The following is a 20,934-nucleotide window of genomic DNA, read 5'->3' on the forward strand; positions in this document are numbered from 1 at the left end:
GATAATGTTAAATGTCCTAAATGGGTATGGTGTAGGGTTTGGGGATTTTTTCTTACCTCTCCTCCTCCCACGTCGCCTTCCCCGCCTCCTTCCAGATCCACTCGCTTGGCTGGCCTTTCGCCTCCTTCGGCGAGTTAGGCTCCGGCTCCGGCTGCGTCTGAATCTGGCCATTCTGATGGTGATCTTGTCCTTCCGAGCTCTTGGCAGCTGGAGCACCACCTGTCCTTGATGGGCCTTTCAGAGCTGGTGATTTGCTGGGGGCGTCTCTGCCCATTTATTAAGCCAAGCACAGCACCTCACAAAGGTTTGTGATGTCATGTCCTCCTTTGTGATGAAACGCAGTGTGTGACACTTACTGCCGTGTAACAGTATACTCATCTCAAGGCAGGGCAAAAGAAAGGGCAGGCAGGCAAGCAGGGTTGCACCTCAAACATTTACATACGCATGGGTTTCAAATATGTGCCCCAATTTAAAGCCATTTCCCAAATGATGTAAGAAATGAAATAAAACCAGACAGAAATAATAATGGCACCGACGGTAAAAAAAATAACAGGAACGGGGGGCGGAGGGGAAGTTGGCTAAAAACTTTAAATAGGCCCGGGCAAATCAAAAGGTCTTATAACTTGTTGCATAAAACTGAGTAACAGATGAACCTCAGGGCGGCTGGGGGTGGTGGTCACAACAGGAGCACTACCACCATGCAAATATATGGTAAAAGGTTAATAAATGTGTCCCCAGATGCATGTTTGGGTGAAAGGTTTGAAAACAGAGAAATGAAAACAATCTTTAATGACAAATCTAAAATATTGTACCCTCACCCATTTTATTTTTTTAAAAAAAAAACATGTATGTGGACACCAGTTTTAGGTGGTGATGTTTATTTCCCATCCTTCAAATACTGTACTTTATTTGGTAATATGGATGGGAGAGAAAATTTAATGCAAGCCTCATTACTTTGCACTTCCCAAAATGATACATTAACCAAAAAGCAGCTCTTCTTAAGCATTTGTGCTTCTCTAGATGCAATTTCTCAACCAAAAAATGTCTACCCAAATTTTCATGCAGGAGTAGTGTGTGCATTACAATGCATGTATTAGGGAAAGTAACATATAAAATTCATCATATTAGGGTGAAACACTGCAGAAATGTGTGCATCAATAAATGTGTCCCAAAAGCAACCAATAAATAACTTGAATAAGTTAATAAATATCAGGACAAGGCATGGAAATAGGATCTGCAGGGTCCACATCACAACAATCAGTATTCGAACTACACTTTTGGATTTTAGAGGCTTGTGTAGGGCAGGGTTGAGACACTTAGGGGAGCAGCAGTGGCTCTGGGGAATAGATTTTGAAAGGCAACTCATAGTAGGGGGGCACATTTGACTTGGACTGCAGGCAATATTTTAAAAAGATAAGGACTAGTCCTAGTTCTGGTCACTTCTCCTCAAACTTATTGATGTTTTGGGGGGGGAAATCTGGGCATCCAGATGGGTGAGCTGTTGGACCTCCAACTTTTTGTTTGACATAGTTGTCCTACATGGAAGGGCTTCCATTCCACCCCCTTTCTGTCCATCACACCGGTGTTTATCCCTTGAATCACATCCAATGTGATTTATATGAGCATCAATCAAAACATGTGCAGGTCTTTAAAGTGTACTCTTTCTTATGAGGTCAGGAAATAATTGCATATGTTTCACCTCCCGTTTTGCCTCCAAAGTGATGCATATGGGAAATGTAAATTTGTGATCGTCTAATCTTGCTTGCTTAGACGGCTTCCACAATTTGATTACTCTGCTTTTCCTTTTCAGCAAATCTCACCATCGTTTTTAATAGATCCATTAAAACAAAAACAAAAAAGTGGAATGAAACATCAGAGATCAAAGTGATGGAATATTTAGGATGACACCAAAGACAACGGTTTTTGTTAAATGAGTTTACTGACAGGCCTTGCACTGCTCCTGTAATAGGAGCACTCCTGAATCCTGCGGTCGTTCCTTGGCTCATTGATGACTTATCTGATGGGTTTCCATGTTATGGGAGATGTCACTGTGATTCACCAATGCAGAAGATGGAATTTCTAAGCAATGGAAAGGGAATCACTGGAAATCATTTTCTTCCTTTCCAGTAATAGTATACTGCACAGACGCGGACATACCCTGCAACATAAAAACAAAATCCAATGATTAAACATTAAAGTATGGTTCTTTGAAATATACTGCACAACACTCAGTCAAATTAAATTGGTGTTGGATACTATTCAAAAGATTGGCAAGTTTAAGATCCCCACCTAATGGATTGTAATTGTGTGTCAAAGTTGAAATTTACCTTTCCTTTTTTTAATTGGCATTTCTGCACCTGACTTGCATCTCCTGCTCCTCCCTCCGGTAGAACCTCTACGAGTGATCCTCCTGCTGGCATATGTACTATCTCTTCGTCTTGACATTGTCTTTGATGTTTCAAGGATCCAGGAACAGAGACATTATTCCTTTGCTCCTCTGTGCCCCAACTGTCTACTCAGATGTTACGCGAGTTTCTGAAGCATTGCACCTGATCTGCCCCTTTTAAAAAATCTGTAGCTATGTCACATACGGTTGTTACAGCAGCCCTTTGTTTACTGAAATATGACATATATATGACCATATATAGTGACTGAAGGGTATTGGTGGAAAAAAATAGAAGTAGCAGGGCTTTTCTTCAGCTGGAATTCACCAGAACTCAGTTCTGGCACCTCTCAGGTGGGTGGCATTGCCATTGTAAGAACAAGGGAGGCATTAATGGTGAGTTCTGGCACCTCTTTTCTGAGAAAAATAGCACTGAGAAGCAGTGGCCCTAACATGTAGTGTTTTCAATAAAACAGTACTTTCCTAAACTTTGCTTAGACTGTTCAGAGTGCACTGATTGTGAGATAAGACAAAGAGAATTTCAAAATGACATAAAGGATTGCTAATATTTTGCAACAGCCTCTCTCATTCATGACATTTTTTTCTACCTTACTTGATCTTCTTTCAACATGTTCATGCACTTGGATTTTCAAATGAAAATAACAGTCAAAGAAATGTGGACGTTTCAGTAGGGTTAGAAGTTGTCCTCTTGTCCTCGACATTCCGTCTGTTACTCATAATGGCATTATTTCAGCGGCTGAAAGCCTAAACCCATTATGCAATTATTCAATTGCTTTCAGATGGGGACTGAGAGGTGGGAACTGACTACAGTGCAAGGGAGGCCTAGACCAAACTCTCCTACTTTTCAGTTTAACTCCTGTAAAAATCACAGTGGGATTTCTTATTCATGGAAAGCAAAGTTTAAATTTCAAAAGGGGCAAGGGAGAAGATATAAAATCATGGGTGCTAGAACTCATTTTATTTGTTTGTTTGTTTGCTTGCTTGCTTGCTTGCTTGCTTGCTTGCTTGCTTGATTTCATTAATTGTTTGCCATAAAAGTGATATTACTTAGACACACATAAATGACATGAGAGATGCTCACCACAGCAAACATTTTACATGTGTCCGATTGGTCACGTAAGGTGTCTAAGGTGTCTGAAAAGGGGCAGGAGGCGAATTGGGTGGGCTTATGCACATTCCACCGATGTACGCAGGGGTCAGGAATGGAACCCCTATGCAAAATAGTCACCGATGTTACAAAGATATATCCGTTCTGGGAAGGTTATTGTGTTTGCATGCATTACACACACACACACACACACACACACACACACACGTGTACATAAACCCACACCTGCCAATGCCTTCTTGGTATGCAAACAGTTTATTATTTATTATTTATTTGTATACCACCCTTCTTCTGAAGATCACCGGGCTTTTCACAACATTAAAATACCAAATGAAAACACAATGCATAACTTGCATCTTTACATAGACTGTAAGAAGACCAAAATGTTCACATTTTAATGTATCTGCCTGGAGAGAATGTAGTTCTCAATATATAATTTACTTGTCAACATTTATATACCTCAGGATTGTAAAATCCCTCTAAGTGGTTTACACTTTAACAAATATGCAATTTCATAAAGATCAAGTTCCCACTGTACAGCTGGCAGGCCCTAGAAAGAAGCTTCTTAGATGCAGTGCCTTTTTGTATATGGCAGCATTCAGAAAAAACTTTATTCTGTTTACCCAACATTTCCTTACTTGATAATTTCCACATTTCATGTGATCTTTCACACAGCATAAAACTAATGGAATGTAGCAGATGTTTAGCACTAATTCCAGGCTAATTGTTTCCAAAAAAACCCCATTCTTTTGCAACCTTTTTAAACCAGAAAATAAAGGGAGTTTTGTGATGCAATTTTCCATGATAAAATTTGTGGCGGTCTTCCAGCATATAGTTCTTTCATGCCATTTAAAAGTTAATGTGACATTTTTCAATTTAAAAAGCCACAGATCCATAATGCAACAGGTAATACAGTGTTAAAGGAACATTAAGATCAAGGATAGAAGCACTAGCATTATATTCAGGAAAACAGTTTCATAGTACAATTGGGGAGAGCAATAATGTGAAAAAATGACTCGGGAAAGGCAAAGCTTGGCCATTTATGAGATCATGATTTCTATGCTTGTCAAAATGAGGAAGCGTGCTTCCCTCTTCACCTTATTCAGCTACCGTCAGTTACCATTCATCGCTGACCCTTCCCCTCTCCCTGCCCCCCAGTAGTGGATGTCTGAGGCCTGTCATTGCATGCAGGGAGAGTGGAACTCCCAGAAGGCAGGGGTTATTTCTGTCACATAAGGATTTGCAGGTTTTTAGAACAATTTAGGCTTTATCTTCTGCATGATGACTCATTACATCTGGGAGATTGCACAGTTGGTCAGATTTGTCTCAATGAGTTAGATTTTCTGAGCTCCCCCCGCAAAGACACACACACAAACATTTGGGTCTAGGAGAAGCAGTGCTGACAGCAGTGGGCTTGCCACCTTTCCCTAAATTTAGTATTATAAAAGCTCCATGTCTGGAGGCCGAGTTGCCTTTCCACTGGTGTCTTGGCATTGAATACAAATGACTGGGGAATTCTCAAACAGCTACCCCCAGAAATAGGAGAGCCAATGCAGGCTGAAACCTCATCAGCTAATTTAGAATGGTGGGGTTTTGGGGGAGAGGGGAGAGACTGACAAGCTGTAGCTCTTCTGCAGGAAGATGCACGAGCCACATCCTCTTTTTCACCTGGCTACCTAGCTAACCCCTAGCAAAGGAAGGTGCTGCTGGATCAAACAAAAAACTAATGCTTTCGAGATACTTCTGTTAAGAAGGTTGACTTGGTGTGTGGTTGGGGGCATCACTTAGGCTTCTTCTTCTTCTTAAGACCACAGGACAAGGCAAACCGTGATGTCATTCTCTGTCGTGCCTTACAAACTATTCTGAATGTTGGAGGGGCAGGGCTAGTTCAGCTGCAGTTTAGCCCATGAACTCAGAGATGAGCAGGAAGGTCGATTCTTTATTCAGAAAGACAAAACACAACAGAGAACTCCATGGGCAGGACTAGCCTGGTGTGGCAGTTGCCAGAACTGAGGCTCTGAGCCTCCCACTTCCTCTCAAGGTTCCTCCCCAGGTAGCCGTCTTCTCAACCATCTCAAACTGCTTTGAGGAGGGGCTCTCTGTGCCTTTTGTTCTGCTACAGGTAACACGCTCCTCATTCTTGGGGACAAAGGAGGAAGGGAGAAGGAAACAATGGAACTGGCAGGTGGCTGGGAATCTCACAGCCTCAGTCTCCTACTCCTCCTCAGCTGCCTCAGTCTCACTTAAATCTGTTGCTTGCTCAGCCTCCAACCCTTCATCCTCTGACCTTTCTCCAGCATCCCACCACCATTCTCCTGGCTCTGGGGCTTCCCACTCTGATGCTTCCCTGGGGGGGGGGGGTTCCCCGCTGTAGCCTCCCACCATTCCTCCTCATCTAGCCAGTCCCTGGCATAGAGGAAGAGACAGCTGTCTCTCCTTCTCTTCAATATTCCAAGTAACTACAAGAAGATTTCAATCCATATGCACCCCTCCATGTGAAAGCCAAGATCCTCACATGTCTCCTCCAGATTGATTGATTGATTGATTGATTTTATTTCATAAAATTGCACAGGGGGGACGGACTTCAAAACAGTTTACAAAAAAAAGCTAAAATCATTTTAAAAATCACTAAAACAATTACAGCCGTAATTTAAAGCATGCATAAGGTTGAAACTGCAATAGATTAGACTAAAACAGATTAAAACTCATACAAACTTTCTAAACATCTGAGTAAGGTAAAGGTAAAGGGACCCCTGACCATTAGGTCCAGTCGTGACCGACTCTGAGGTTGCGGCGCTCATCTCCCTTTATTGGCCGAGGGAGCAGGCGTACAGCTTCCAGGTCATATGGCCAGCATGACTCAGCCGCTTCTGGCGAACCAGAGCAGCACACGGAAATGCTGTTTACCTTCCCGCTGGGGGTAAACACTTGCACTTTGACATGCTTTTGAATTGCTAGGTTGGCAGGAACAGGGACCAAGCAACGGGAGCTCACCCCATCGCGGGGATTCGAACTGCTGACCTTCTGATCAGCAAGTCCTAGGCTCTGTGATTTAACCCACAGCCCCACCCGCGTCCCTCAAACATCTGAGTAGGCTTGTCTAATTAAGAATGTCCTTGCCTGATATCAATAGGCAAGGAGGTTTGGCGGTGCCACACTAAATGGTTGAGCTTTTACAGATGCGGTTTGGGTATTATGTGCCCATTCCACCAATTAAAGCAGTTGAATGGGCACATACGGGGTAAGGCCAGTGCTTATTTTCTTCTGGGGGTACTCAAGGGCACGTAGTACCAGCACCTGTTTTTATAGTCTAGAAGAAAAGTACTGGGTAAGGCAATCTCATAGGTAAACTGCTCCCAAGTTGTTAAGGGCTTTACATACTAAAAGCAAACAAACGTTGAACCAGTAGCAGATTGGCCACCAGTGCAGACCTCTGAACACCAAAGCCACTTAAAGCAAGACTGGGGAACCTGCAGCCCTTCCGACACTGGGGCCTAAAACTCCCATCAGCCTCAGCTACTTTGTCCAATGGTCAGGTATGATGGAAGCTGTAGTCAAGCAACATCTGGAGGGACACAGGTTTCCCACCCCCGATTTGCAACTTTGAAGGCCAATACCAGAACATTGAAACCAAGCTTGGAAACAAAATAGGCAGCCTCTAAAGATAATACTACTAATAATTTTATTATTTATACTAATTATTTATACTTTATTTATATTTATTATTTATACTTTTATTATTTATATATATTTATATGGGGTAGCCCCAGCCACTGTGGGCAGCTCACAACAAAATATTAAAAACACAACTTCCCTACACGGTGCTCCCTTCAGATGCAACTAGAACCACATGCGGGTTCTGGGTCTGCTGGGACTGTGTCTGCCCTGCCTGAATCACCACACCCTACATAGTCACACAGTAGGGGGGGAAATCCTGATGCAGAGAAGCTGTTATACAATGTTCTACACCTGATCATGCAGGTTTCTTAACTATGTGGGGATCCTACATAGAGCAGGCTCCCTGTTTCAGACCCCCCCCCACCTCCAATCTGTGGGTGGCAAGGCTGGTGAATGCCACCCCACTTCTCCCCTTCATACAGTTAACATCCTGCGAGGGTAGCTTGTCCAATGTAGTCCTGATAAATAGACAGAAAATGGGACAAAGATCAAGGGTGTCTGTGCGTGTATGGGAAATTAATATATGGCTTCAGCAGCCAATCCTTTGTTGCAAGTCTCCAGCAAAAGATGATTGGCCAAGGCCCTACAGGGTTGGGTCCATTTGTTTGCTTTTTTAACTCTGACGTTTGACTACAATATGGCGTTAGTTAAATTATATTCCCTTCTTATATGAGTAATATTATATGTATAAGGATTAATGAAAGCACATCAAACACTCCTTGGTGTTTCTCCAGAAATATATACACAGGGAAGTGATATTATTGAGCATTAGATGGGATAATCTAATAGTTTAGGAAAGCTTCTGAATTTTTGTGCGGGTTGAGTCTCCTTTTTCCTCCTAAGTCTGAGTCAATAATATTAACTAAGAACAGATCCATAAATATTTACTATGGAACACAGAAACACATGTGAATTTCCTCAGAAAGCCCCATTCAGCAATCCGATGTTTATTTTATTCAGCTTGCTGCTGGTGCTCTGGGATCAATGCCAGGGTTACAAATGTTGTTGAATAAATCCCAGAGTGACCTTCTCCCCTACATCTTAAGTCTTATTAGCATGCGTTCATTATGAAAATAAGATCCACCTTCTCCTCCTCCTTTATCCTTCTCCCCATAGAGCAATCCATTAGGCATTGGCATCAAACAGGAAATAATCATAACCTCAACGTAAAAGAAAGAATGAATGGGAGGATAAATAGCATCAGGGGAGCATGATGGAATGGTGGGTGGAGGAACAGGTGGGGAGTGTCTGTTGAGAAGAACTCCCTTGGGCTGAGAATAGAGAAAGGAGGGTGTGCAGAACAGTGAGACCAGCAAGGGAAAAGACCTAGGGCACGTACACGCTGCGTGATAATGTGCATTCAGTGCTGGATGCTGGCGCCTTTTGGAGGTGCTGTATACATGATGTCGTCTCTGTCTTACACTATTTGTCTTTCTAAAGTGCATTCTGCAGGAACGGTTATAATCTGATCAGGTCCCAAAATGCACTTCTCGTGTACTTGCTGAATACATGTGTACACAGAGAGGGCTTTCTCAGCTCATCTCCTGTGGGGGCAGATCTACAGATGCTGCCACTGTCCCTTGCCATGTTTAACTTGTTTATGAATGAAATAGGCAAGACAGGAAGCACTAACTCAGCCCCCTCTGTATACCAGTATATAGCTTTTGTACATCAATACATAAACACACCAGTTTCCAGCCCTTCTCTTTCAAAAAACTGTGATATGTGTGTGTGGAGAGAGAGAGAGAGAGAGAGAGAGAGAGAGAGAGAGAGAGAGAGAGAGAGAGAGAGAGAGAGAGAGAGAGAGAGTCAGTCTATGGCAAAAACACAGGTTTGAAAACATGCCCACAGACAACTTGAGTAGTAGCTGCTGCTTTAGATGAGGTTATTGCACAAAGGTGTGCAAATTGCGAGCCACTATGTACAGAAGAGCACTGTGAAAAAGTGACCTCTGTGTGCTTCAAAGGCTACATGTGTACACAGCTAAAGATAAAAAGCAAGTGGTTAGGACAGCTGATGAAAGCAAGGGGTGAAGAGATGAAAACAGCATGGCTCCCATCCCAGAAGGAAGGCTATTCTGCCTCACTCCTTCTCCCATTACATGTGGACTGAGTAGTACCTTTGAACCAGGAACTGGGGAACTATCCTGGCAGTTCTGAACTGGTCATTTAGATACACACTGAGTCATTAAAAACAAAAAACAAAAAGAGCTGCCCAAAAACACAATGTACACCCTGCTCTCTGTTTTCCCTTCCAATCTGATTTGAAGAGTTTGGGTTTTGTTTTTTTCCTTTGAGAACATGGGATCTCCGGTGCTCTCATGGCCCCTTGGAGAGCTCATTATCCAATTTGCTATCATCACCCAGCAACAGTTCACACCCTGAAGTTAGATTTAGTGGTTGCAATGCTTACTTCCAGCACAGTTCAAATGAACCAGGTCAAAGGAACACAACACGGGTAATACAAGCACAGATGTTTAACAGAGACAAGTTCAGATCTCAGCTTGCCAGGACGGCAGTGTTTAGGCATGCAAAAGACTCCAAGCTGTGTCCAAGGCATCTACAGAACAAATTGGGCTTTGACAAGTTGTTGTAGGCTATGATACGAAGGGTTGTTTCAGAGACATTCAATACATTGAATATTGTACCCAAACCACTTAATATATGAAACTCCTGTCTGCTGGCCACATTTTGCTCTATCTGGGTGTTCATAAGCCTTATTTCTGTCCCAATTTTTGCCGGGGCCATGTAACATTCATAATTCAACATAGAATTTTTAAAAACATAGATGGGCAGGCCATGCTAGTTTTTACAAAGGACAGTCTTAAGTCACCAAACTTTTAGGAGCCTTTGACTATAGAAATGACTATAGAGGAGTGGTGGTCATTTCCCCCAAACCATGACTTTGTGGATTCCAAGCACCACTCACCCGATGTCATTGTGTTGTTAAATGATTGACAGGAGGGTGGTCCCATCCACCTTTGAAACCACACTACTCTCTGGTGGCTAGCAGAAGATACGGCAACAGTTCACCACAAAGTGCTCATACAGGGATTTGTTTTGAGTGACTATTACAGCTCACCTGATACACAGGTGCTGCCTTTGGCTAGAGCTAGCTGAAGTATTCCATGAAGTGCTTATCTAATACAGCAAAAGGGATGGACAAAATGATAGCTCTTTTTTGATTCTCAAAGCCAATTAGTATTTTAGATTCAGGTAGGTAGCCGTGTTGGTCTGACGCAGTCGAAATATAGATTTATTTATTTTTTAATTATTGGTATAAGCTTTCGAAGTGTGCATGCACACGAAAGCTTATACCAAGAACAAACTTAGTTGGTCCCTAAGGTGCTGCTGGGCATTTTTTTTATTTTTTTATATATTCCAATTAGTGTTTGATATCTTAAGTTCAGAAATCGACTGTGACAACCTCCACCTCACACAAATAATCGTTGCCTCTGGGGCCATGTGCTGCAGAGACTATTTGAGTTAAGAGAAGGATTACATGCATTTCTTTTGAACTAAAAGCTTGAGTTGCAATTTAGCCCACACAGATTGGCTAGCAAAGTTAGCATACCTCACAAACATGTTTAGTAACTGGAATGAAATGACTTGAACTTAAGCATACAAGCATACAAGACAAAAAGATATTTATACATAACACAGCTTTCATGGGGGGGGGGGGAATGTCACAACTTTGGCAGATAAGGCATTAGGCTGGACCCTTAGCTGATATTCTGTTAAAGGATTCCAGGAAGGGATGTCTCTGTCCGGTAGTCCTTGTGGGAGCTATGGGCCATAGAACCCTTCACAATGGTGGCTCCAGTGGGATTGTATCACAAGGGGAATGTCAGGGACGACCCCCAAACCCCGGGGTCAACCCCCACTTGCTTATCAACCAGCAATCGGGCTGCTTTATGATGGATACATACCAAATGCCTTCGCCAAAACTGTCTTACTGACACCTGTAATCAATAAAGCTGTGGCTGATTTTCAACCCAATTCAAAATGTCCCACGTTTTATTTCTATGGTTGGCCCCTCACCGTGCTGAGGGCCTCATGTGCCTGGGCATGCAGTCACAAAAAGGAATTGTGTTCATTATACCTTGTTGATGAGTTTCTAGAGGTAACTAGCTGTTTGATGTAGGCAAGACAGCAGAAGACAAGAGGCAGCACTCAAGGGCGAGTTACCTATCTAATATAATTGTATGTTATTGAGTGCGGCCTTCACTCACTCTGCCTTTCTTTTCAAACACTTTCAGGCTAGTGACACTTTGCAAAACTTTTCATAAATCTCCGTAGTGCATTGAAACTATAATTTGATGCAATCTAAAGCTCTGTTATTCACAGAACATGTCTCAACGTTTCCGTAACTAAATTTTTACCCGGAAAAAACAAACATTAACTTCTGACCTTTAACATTACTCAGGTTTTTCTTTCAAAAAAAAAAAATATTGCAGGGGTTTGTAATCAAATATTTATTTTCCAATCCCAGTCTGATGTGTCAAGACTTTTCCTGCAAGACTTAGTTGCATATGACTCACTCTTCCAGTGTCTGAGACAAACTCTGAATACAGACTCCTTAGCTTTCTGTTTCCTTCTGTACTACAAATTAGGGAGTATGTTGCAGAAGAAAACAACCCAAGATGAATAACACTAGTTTTGCAACACTGCAACTCTAACATATTCATAGACCTTTGTCTGTGCTGACTTAGCTATCCATAAGTGTTACTAGCTTGAAATGCTAGTATTGTAGTAGTTTCCAATCGCTGCTCTTTACTGGGCAAAGGAGGCGGCAGGGGGAGGCGGGTGAGAGACAGAGGGCTATATTTTGCAAGTGGCCTCTGAGAGAGACATACCACCTGGATTGTTTTTAATGGGTCCAAAGCAATCTTATTTATCCAGTTACACAGTGCTGTTCTTTTTAGAAAAAGAGGTGCCAGAACTCACCATGAACACCTCCCTTGTTCTCTTATAATGGCGATGGAGCCCACCTGAGAGGTGCAGGAACTGAGTTCTGGTGAGTTCTGGCTCAAAAAAGCCCTGCAATAACAGCAGGCTGTATCAGAAGAAGGGAGGGAGGGAGGGAGGGAGGGAGGGAGGGATGTGGCGGTACCAGTAGCTTTGATCAAAACCACACTCCTTCCTCCATCAACTTTCACGTGGGATCAGTCACTGTATTAGGCTGTAGCACAGGATAAAAGGGATGCAGGGCCACTCTCTCAGCACACCTGTGAGATCAGCAATGTGGGTGGCTTTTTATTGTCTAACTTAGTTGGTCATTAGAATGATTTGCACTTAAGAACTTGTACCTTGCTTATTTCCTCCTCCCTCCCAATCCATTCTCCTTTGGTGTCATGTATTTTTATATTGTAAGGAGGGAGTGTCTCTTCCTTTTTTAAATGATTTGTGGGCTGGGCTGGTCGCCTTTTTTTTTTTTACTGAAGAACTGGATAATTTTCTTTTTGAACAAATAATGAGTAAATATTCATTAGCCAGAGGATTCCCTTCACTGTACTGTAGTCTCATTTTCTTCCCTATTTCTGTACTGAGTCCCCCTCTTAATTGTTTCTCTTTTCTACATTTTCCCAGGCCCCAGGCACTTTTGAAGCAATTTCATTGTCTTTCTCAGGTTAGGAGGACTGGGGACTGGTCACATGTGGCTTGCCCAGTTCTCTTTCCCCCTCCTCTGTCAAACTGCACTCTCCCTTGTTTCTTCCTTCCTCTTCCAGGACAGAAGTCATGACCATCCCATGCTCCTTAACCCATTTCCGCCCTTATTATCTCCTCACTGCAACAGCTCCCATAGGCGTGGACCACTGCATTGTCCAATATTTTCACCCTTCCTACTGACTCACAACCCTGCCCTGTTGTGATTTGTCAGTGTTTTTTTGTGTGTGTATGAGCAAGCTGTTCAGAGATGGGGAGAAGTAAAAGAGCATATAAATCCAAATGCTAGCTTATTGTGTGCTCAGCTCACAAAAGCAGAGGTAAACTAATGACTGTTCAAATAAAAGGATATTAATGACTGTCAAATTAGGGAGACATTACCAATTCACAATATACACACATAGTTAAGTGCAAGTGCTATTCAAAGAACAATGCCATGATGTAGCTATAATAGTCTAGAAAATATTAAAATGAATTTACAGGAGGGGGAAGGAAGATGTGGAGGGGGAGAGGAGAGAAACTGCTGAAATGTAATATTGGCACTAAGATTCCAGACAATTCTTGGCAACTGAATGTGTCCCTTTCCCTACAGCATGTTTTGTGGTGTATACCGTATTAAATTAACATGCCACATTACATTGTGGGTAGATGCAAAATTTGTAATATGTATCCACTAAAACTGCAATGTATGAATGATCCGAAGCTATGAAACCCAGGGATCACTTCAAGGCCAATGTATGCATTGCTTGTGCCTTGAAAATGTTGTATAGAATCATAGAATTGTAGAATTCTATGTAGAAACATTGTGCCCACGGATATCCGGAGGGCCACAGGTTCCCTGTCCTTGGCTTAGCATAATACTTCACACAGAAAGTATTATATCCCATAGGTAGCTGGTTTGCCACTTTGAGAACAGGATGCTGGATGAGATGGCCTGATCCAACAGAGCTTCTTATACTCTTATTCATAGTCCCTTACCAGTTGCCACCAACTGGAGTATTGTTAGGGAGTTGTTGTCCTTGGTCCTCGATAACCTGCCCTTTCCCACTAGAGATATCGGAGAAAAACACCAAAGATGAAAACAGACGTTCATTACATTCACTTATTTATCCCATATTTGGAATTGAAATCAATCTAGTGAGTATGATCAGTACTGGCTGTTGCTGTTGATTATAGCACCTACTTAGTAAGTGTGATATATATTTTTAAAAAGATGGCCCAATGGGCTCACCCACCACCAGGAAGTTATTTCATAGGGGCATTTCCACATTGAGTTTCTTGTGTTTACCAGCTCTCGGGTTCGCCTTTTGTGTGAATAAGCCCTGAAGTGAATGACTCATACAAATGTTTGAAATGGTATACTTTCTAAACAGTGTTTTCACCACCTCAAGACCAAGAAGAAAAGTAGTTTAATATATTACGGTAATTCAAACTGGTTGATTAAAAAAATGACTGCTTTCCTCTAAATGTTGTTGTAAGAGACGGACCATTCATTTGCCTACACCTCGCTTTAAGCCTGCACCTTCCTTGATAAAACAAAGTGTTATCTGATGGTTTTGCTAGATAAGCTGATGCCCTGAGGATATGGTGTCAAAACGGCATAGCGCTGCACTTACTGCCGTTATTAAAATAACATTAGTTTTATTATTTGTTGCTGGAGTCAGTGTGCTAGCATCTCATATGTACTTTAGCAACCTGCCAACTAATAATTATCCTATAAAGTCTGATGGTTAGCTTTTAGTAAAAGTTAATGATAGAGAAATTATATAGCAACCTAAGAAAAAGTGTAGATTGTCAACAAAAGTTATCAGCATAACAGAAGTCACTTGCTTCAGAGAACCTAAAATTTCTGGTCGACCAGACCACTGTATCTTATTCATGGTTTATTGACAATGGTCAAACAAGCCACAAGGAAAGGCTGATGAGATGCCTGCATATAATTGGAAATCTGCCTTTTTTTGTTTAAGTTAATGACAAGCCCCACTGAGTTCAATAGAATTACTACCAGGTACAGTTGCTGTATAGGACTGCAGCTGGAATGTATTATTTCTATTATACTTCGTGTCTCCCATCCCATCTCATCCAAAGCACTGTTTCTTAGGCTATTTTAGCATAACTATTTCAGAAGGATCAGTTGTTATTTAACATTCCAAAAAGAGTAAAATGATATTCTGCATCTATCTCTTTTCTTAAAATGCTACACAGAAAAGACACTCTTTCTCCCCCCCCCCCAAAAAAAAACCAATTTAGCTTTTCTTTGAGAGGAAAAATTGAAGAAAGTACAAAACAAATATCAGGAATACTTTTTCAGTAGTTAAAAAGATTGCTCCTCCATTATCCCCCCTTTTTTAAACAAATCCTATAATGTATTATTAAGTACTGAGATATATTGCTGATGGCATGCCTTGCATTAATAGCATTACTGGAAAAGGTTCTACAATTTTCTTCAGGATAATTTATCCAACACTGGGCCAAATGGAAAGCTTTTCAATAGCTGTCGGCATCATTAGCTTGTGCCTTTTGAGGCACAATCAAGGGCACTGGATGCATATTGATCTGGTGTTATTCTAAGAATGGATGGAAAGTTAGAAATGCATGTGAAGAAACAATTCAAAGATGCCCTTTATTCTGCAAACAAATAGAGCTTTGGTGTTGAGCACCTCATCAGCATCTCTTTTTTAAAACAGTTTCACCGTTGACATTTCTGACAGGAGAAGAAACCAGAGTTTTGCCACAATTCTAATGATATCCATTCTGTTTTCTATATTGTGGTCTCTAGCTCACTAGAGATGCTATGAACTACTTCAAATACTCTTTAATAAATGAGGAGCAATGCTACATCCATGCCAAAACACATACCTCATACTAAAGTCACTGTATCTTACTTGCATGCAAAACCAACACATCAGTGGAGAGAGCAAGAATGAGCACATGATTCCCATAGTCCTCCACAAACTGGTTACCAACCCTCTCTGAAGCAGGGAATCTCCTGTTCTTGTGGAGGTGCCCCCACTTCAAAAGTTCACTCTCCAACTCATGGAGGGTGATGGAGACAGTGACAAGGACACACAGCTTAGCATGCTCATCTCCGATCTCATGCCAGTTTTATACAGGATTAGAATGAGCTGGATTGGGGTTGTGGTGGCCCATGGAGTCTGCACAAATATGTTACGTTGGGGGTGAACAGTGGAGAAGATGACATAGAAACTCTGGCTCGGGTGGTTCAACTCAGCATATGTGGAAAATTTACAACTTAAACAATATGCAAGTATGCAACGCAACACAGAATCAGTCAAATCCAGGGTAAATATTTTAACTGCCAAATTACCTCAATATTTGTTATTTAAAGTTAAAAGCACAATTTAGAACTGCCTTGAAAATTGCCAACTGCCTATGAGTGCAGACTTTTGTGGGGGGGGGGGGGAGAGAGAGGAAGAACTATTGATGCTGATACAAGTTTGAGAACAAAATGCATTGCATTCACTAGTTGAGCACATGGTTTCGGTTAAAAAATATGGTAAAAGAAACTGTACAAAAGAAATTGAATTCAGTATTACAAAAGAGGGCATTTCTGAGGTTTATGGTTGATGGCATTGTGCCTGGAACCATTAAAACCTGGTATCCTTGAACTTCAGAAATGGTCAGGGTCAACTGTATTATATACATTTTTTGCTGAAAATGTGATGGCATTTGTTTATCTCAAATGCATCAAAGTGTCTTTGTGTTTCTTGCTATTTTTCTGAACTGGAATGTGCAAGTAAGGTCACTCTGACGCATATATGCTGTCACACTGGCTGCGTCAAGACTGGCTACAGATCAAATGTTCATTGCCTTGGACAATTCCATTGTGCAATGTGTTTTGCAATATTCTGTTGCTCTCAAAATTGACAACAAATAAATTAACAGGCTCTTCTGTGAAATGTCTTTGTTGGTTCCATGAAAATCTGAAATTTTAGGAATCATTTTATACTTGGCAGGAGTATATTCTCTAATCAACTAAGACGTTTAAAACTTCCCCTAAATTAGGTTGTATAACTGAAACTTAAGATTTAAATGAAAAATAAAGATAACAACAATGTTGGCTGTCACACAGCAATGCATTAAACATCTGGGAAATCATAAGGAAAAGGTTAACTGATTGAATGACCACACATAGTACTAAGCCAAATAGTGGCTTAGCATGAACTAGCAAACACACAAGTTCCTGGACAGAAGATTTTTTTCTATTAAATTTGAAGCATTTATAAACTCCTTAATATTTTTTAAATATCTAAGTAGTGTACAATACAATTAAACCAAAGGCAACATTAAACAATAAAATAGTAATACAAAAGCATATAAAGTGAACCTAAAAGTACACAAAAGTGTACAAAAATGCATTATATAATAGGAAAATGTTGGCAGAAATGTGTATATTTATCAACAATGTATATGCTAGGAGAAATTCTCATTAAAATGCTAGCAAATTCTGATGAGTTTTTAAAAAAATTAAAATAAAATTGCAAACTGCTACGGAAATGTGGAAAACTGAATTTAAGAGTGAAACAATGAGGAATGGAGAGAAACCATACTTTACAAACTAGTCTATCCCTAATCTGGAGCAAGATAAGCCACCAGCCTGGGTTTGGATGTAGTGCTAAGTCAAATAATGGCTTAGCCCTGAACAGTGTGGCAGCTGCAATTATCACGGCAGGAACCCACATATTTGATTATGTGCACTAATCCCTGGTTAAACTCAGCATTACCTGTGATGCTCAGGATAGAAAAGATGGAATGGGTTGCTAGGAATGTGGAGCACTTTTATCGGATAATACAAAGAGATCATTCCGAGATAAAAAGGCAATTTCCCTAGACTGAGATACCTTGACCAATGTTAAAGGTAAGGTGGAAGCGAGAATTTGGGCCTTTATGTGAGTTTAAAACTATGGATTGCATCCAGACTTACAGAGCATCCTTTTTTTAAAAAAAATATTTTTTATTGCATTTTTTCCAAATAGATTTGAACAGTACAGAAGAACAAAGAAAACAAGAAAAGAAAAGAAAAAGATAACAGATTATTAACAAAGCTTGTTTCAATCCATCATCGGACTTCCCCACATCTCCCGAACAATGCATTCTCAAATAATATATTTATCAGCAAATTATAACCTTGTTTCATATGTTTCTTTTGTACTTTTAATTGCATATTGAGTTTAAATTACTTATTGTCCAAATTATTCAATAAACACATATGTTATCCTTTTTTACAGTTTAAACATTGGTTCTTTCATTATTATTAACTAATTTCATATATATACCGCTCTCATTGCTGGGGCTATCCTTCCGAATCGTACGAAGTCCTATAGTTCATATAACTTATATAATTTTTGCAAATAGTCTTTGAATTTCTTCCAGTCCTCCTCCATTGCTTCTTCTCCCAGATCTCGGATCCTGGCAGTCATCTCGGCCAACTCCATATAGTCAATCAATTGCGTTTGCCACTCTTCCAGTGTGGGTAAATCTTGAGTCTTCCAATATTTAGCAATAAGAATTCTTGCTGCTGTGGTTGCATACATAAAAAACGTTCTGTCCTTCTTTAACACCTTTTGGCCCATAATGCCCAAGAGGAAGGCCTCCGGTTTCTTAGGAAAGGTGTACTTAAACACCTTTTTTAACTCGTTATAAATCATTTCCCAGAAGGCCTTCACTCTTGGACAGGTCCACCAAAGGTGAAAGAATGTTCCTTCAGCCTCCTTACACTTCCAACATTTGTTATCAGACAAATGGTATATCTTAGCAAGCTTGACTGGGGTCATGTACCACCTGTATATCATTTTCATAATGTTTTCTTTCAAGGCATTACATGCCGTGAATTTCATATCGGTGGTCCATAACCTTTCCCAGTCTTCAAACATGATGTTGTACCCAATGTCTTGAGCCCACTTTATCATGGCTGATTTAACTGTCTCATCCTGTGTATTCCATTTAAGCAGCAAGTTATACATTCTCGATAATACGTTAGTCTTAGGTTCTAACCACTCTGTCTCAAGTTTCGATTTTTCCACCTGGAATCCTATTTTTTTATCCAACTTAACAACCTCATTAATTTGGGCATAATGGAACCAATCTTGCACCTTGTCCTTTAATTTTTCAAAGCTCTGCAACCTCCAATTATCTCCAATATTTTCTATTATTTCCCAATATTTCGGCCAGCCGGCCTCCATATTGGGTTTTTTACGTGCCTTGGCCTCTATTGGTGATAGCCACCTCGGAGTCTTACTTTCAAGTAAGTCTTTGTATTTCATCCAGACCGTAAAAATTGCTTTCCTGACAATATGGCTTTTAAACATTCCATGTGTTTTTGCCTTGCCGTACCACAAATACGCATGCCATCCTAGCGAGTTATTAAAACCTTCCAGGTCTAGGACATCTGTATTCTCTAGTAAAAACCAATCTTTCAACCAGCAGAAGGCTGCTGCTTCGTAGTATAACCTTAAGTCTGGCAGGGCAAACCCCCCTCTTTCTTTTGCATCAGTTAGTATTTTAAACTTTATTCGGGCTTTTTGCCCTGCCAGACAAACTTTGAAATATCCCTCTGCCACTTTCTAAAACATTCCACTCTGTCCACGACCTGCAAGGCTTGAAACAAAAACAACATTTTTGGCAAAACGTTCATCTTTGCAACAGCAATTCGGCCCAGCAAGGAAAGCTTCAATCTTGACCAGGTTTCTAAGTCTTTCTTAACTTCTGACCAACATTTTTCATAATTGTCTTTGAACAAATTCAAATTTTTGGGCGTCAAGTTTACCCCCAGGTACTTCACTTTCTTAACCACATTTAGCTCTGTTTCCTTCTGGAACCCCTCTATTTCCGAAAGCGTCATGTTTTCCCCCAAAACTTTAGTTTTTTGTTTATTCAACCTAAATCCTGCCACCCGACCAAATTCATGAATCAGTTCTAAAACTCTTTTTGTACTGGATTCTGGCTCCTGTAGTGTTAAAACTAAGTCATCTGCAAATGCTTTCAGTTTATATTGTTTCACTCCGACCGTGATCCCTTGTATTTGCCGGTCCCTCCTAATCATGTTCAGCAGCACCTCCAGGACTGATATAAATAATAGGGGGGATAGGGGGCACCCCTGACGTGTTCCTTTTTGAATATGGAACTCCTCTGTCACCACATTGTTCACTATCAACTTAGCTTTTTGTTCTGAATAAATTGCTTCTATACTATTTTCAAACCCCCGTCCCACTCCCATCCCTTCCAAGTTTCCCTTCATAAATTTCCAAGAAATGTTGTCAAAGGCCTTCTCTGCGTCAATAAAGATTAAGACTGCTTTGGTGTTGATATTTGTTTGCAAAAGTTCCAGAATATCTATAACATTCCTAGTATTGTCAAACAAATGCCTACCAGGGAGAAAGCCTGCTTGGTCCTTATGAATTACTTCATTTAAGACCTTTTTAAATCTACTTGCCAAAATGTCTGCAAATATTTTGTAATCCACATTCAGGAGTGAGATGGGACAGTAGTTCCCAAGTTGAGTCTTTTCAGTTTCCACTTTAGGTATTAATGTGATGAAGGCTTCTTTCCACGTTTCCGGTGCCCTTCCTCCCCCCATAATCTGATTGCAAACCTCCAATAGTGGTTGAATCAAGTAGACTTTCAATGTCTTATAGTATTTGGAGGTAAGCCCATCTGGGCCTGGAGACTTGCCCAGCTGCATGTTCTGAATGGCATCCTCAATTTCCTGTTGTGTTATTTTACAGTTCAGGATTAATCTCTTCTCCTGAGATAGTTCTGGTAGACCGTGAAGTTTCAAAAATCGTTCCATCTCAGACACTTCCTCAGGCCCTTGTGTATACAACTTTTTGAAGTATTTCTGGAAACACTTTCTAATTTCTCCTGGTTTCTGGATATTTTTCCCTTCCACCTCTAGATTGGTAACATAGTTAAGTTTCTGTCTTTTTTTCAACTGCCATGCCAGCAGTTTCCCACATTTATTTGCTGATTCAAAAGATCTTTGTCTCATTTGTTTAATTTTCCATTCCACTTCTTGATTTATCAATTTCATATATTGTGCCTGATGGAATTTAATTTCT

General features: G+C 40.7%; 1 protein-coding gene across 24 annotated transcripts in view; it reads right to left on the minus strand.

Moving 5' to 3' along the window:
- The window catches only part of LOC308595143 (uncharacterized protein), a gene marked incomplete at its 5' end in the record, with an annotated part of 114,104 nt that overhangs the window by 48,532 nt on the left and 44,638 nt on the right, over positions 1-20,934 (minus strand). For 9 of the 24 annotated variants that reach the window (XR_014011771.1, XR_014011772.1, XR_014011773.1 and 6 more), the window contains one exon: positions 57-2,158. The exons of 14 other annotated variants lie outside the window; for them this stretch is intronic. Of the gene's footprint in view, positions 1-56; positions 2,159-2,327; positions 2,556-20,934 lie in introns of those variants that run through there. One more of the 24 variants, XR_014011753.1, reaches the window with a different exon arrangement.

This window comes from Podarcis bocagei (assembly GCF_964188305.1).
Source record: "Podarcis bocagei genome assembly, chromosome: 9".
Lineage (NCBI taxonomy): Eukaryota > Metazoa > Chordata > Lepidosauria > Squamata > Lacertidae > Podarcis > Podarcis bocagei.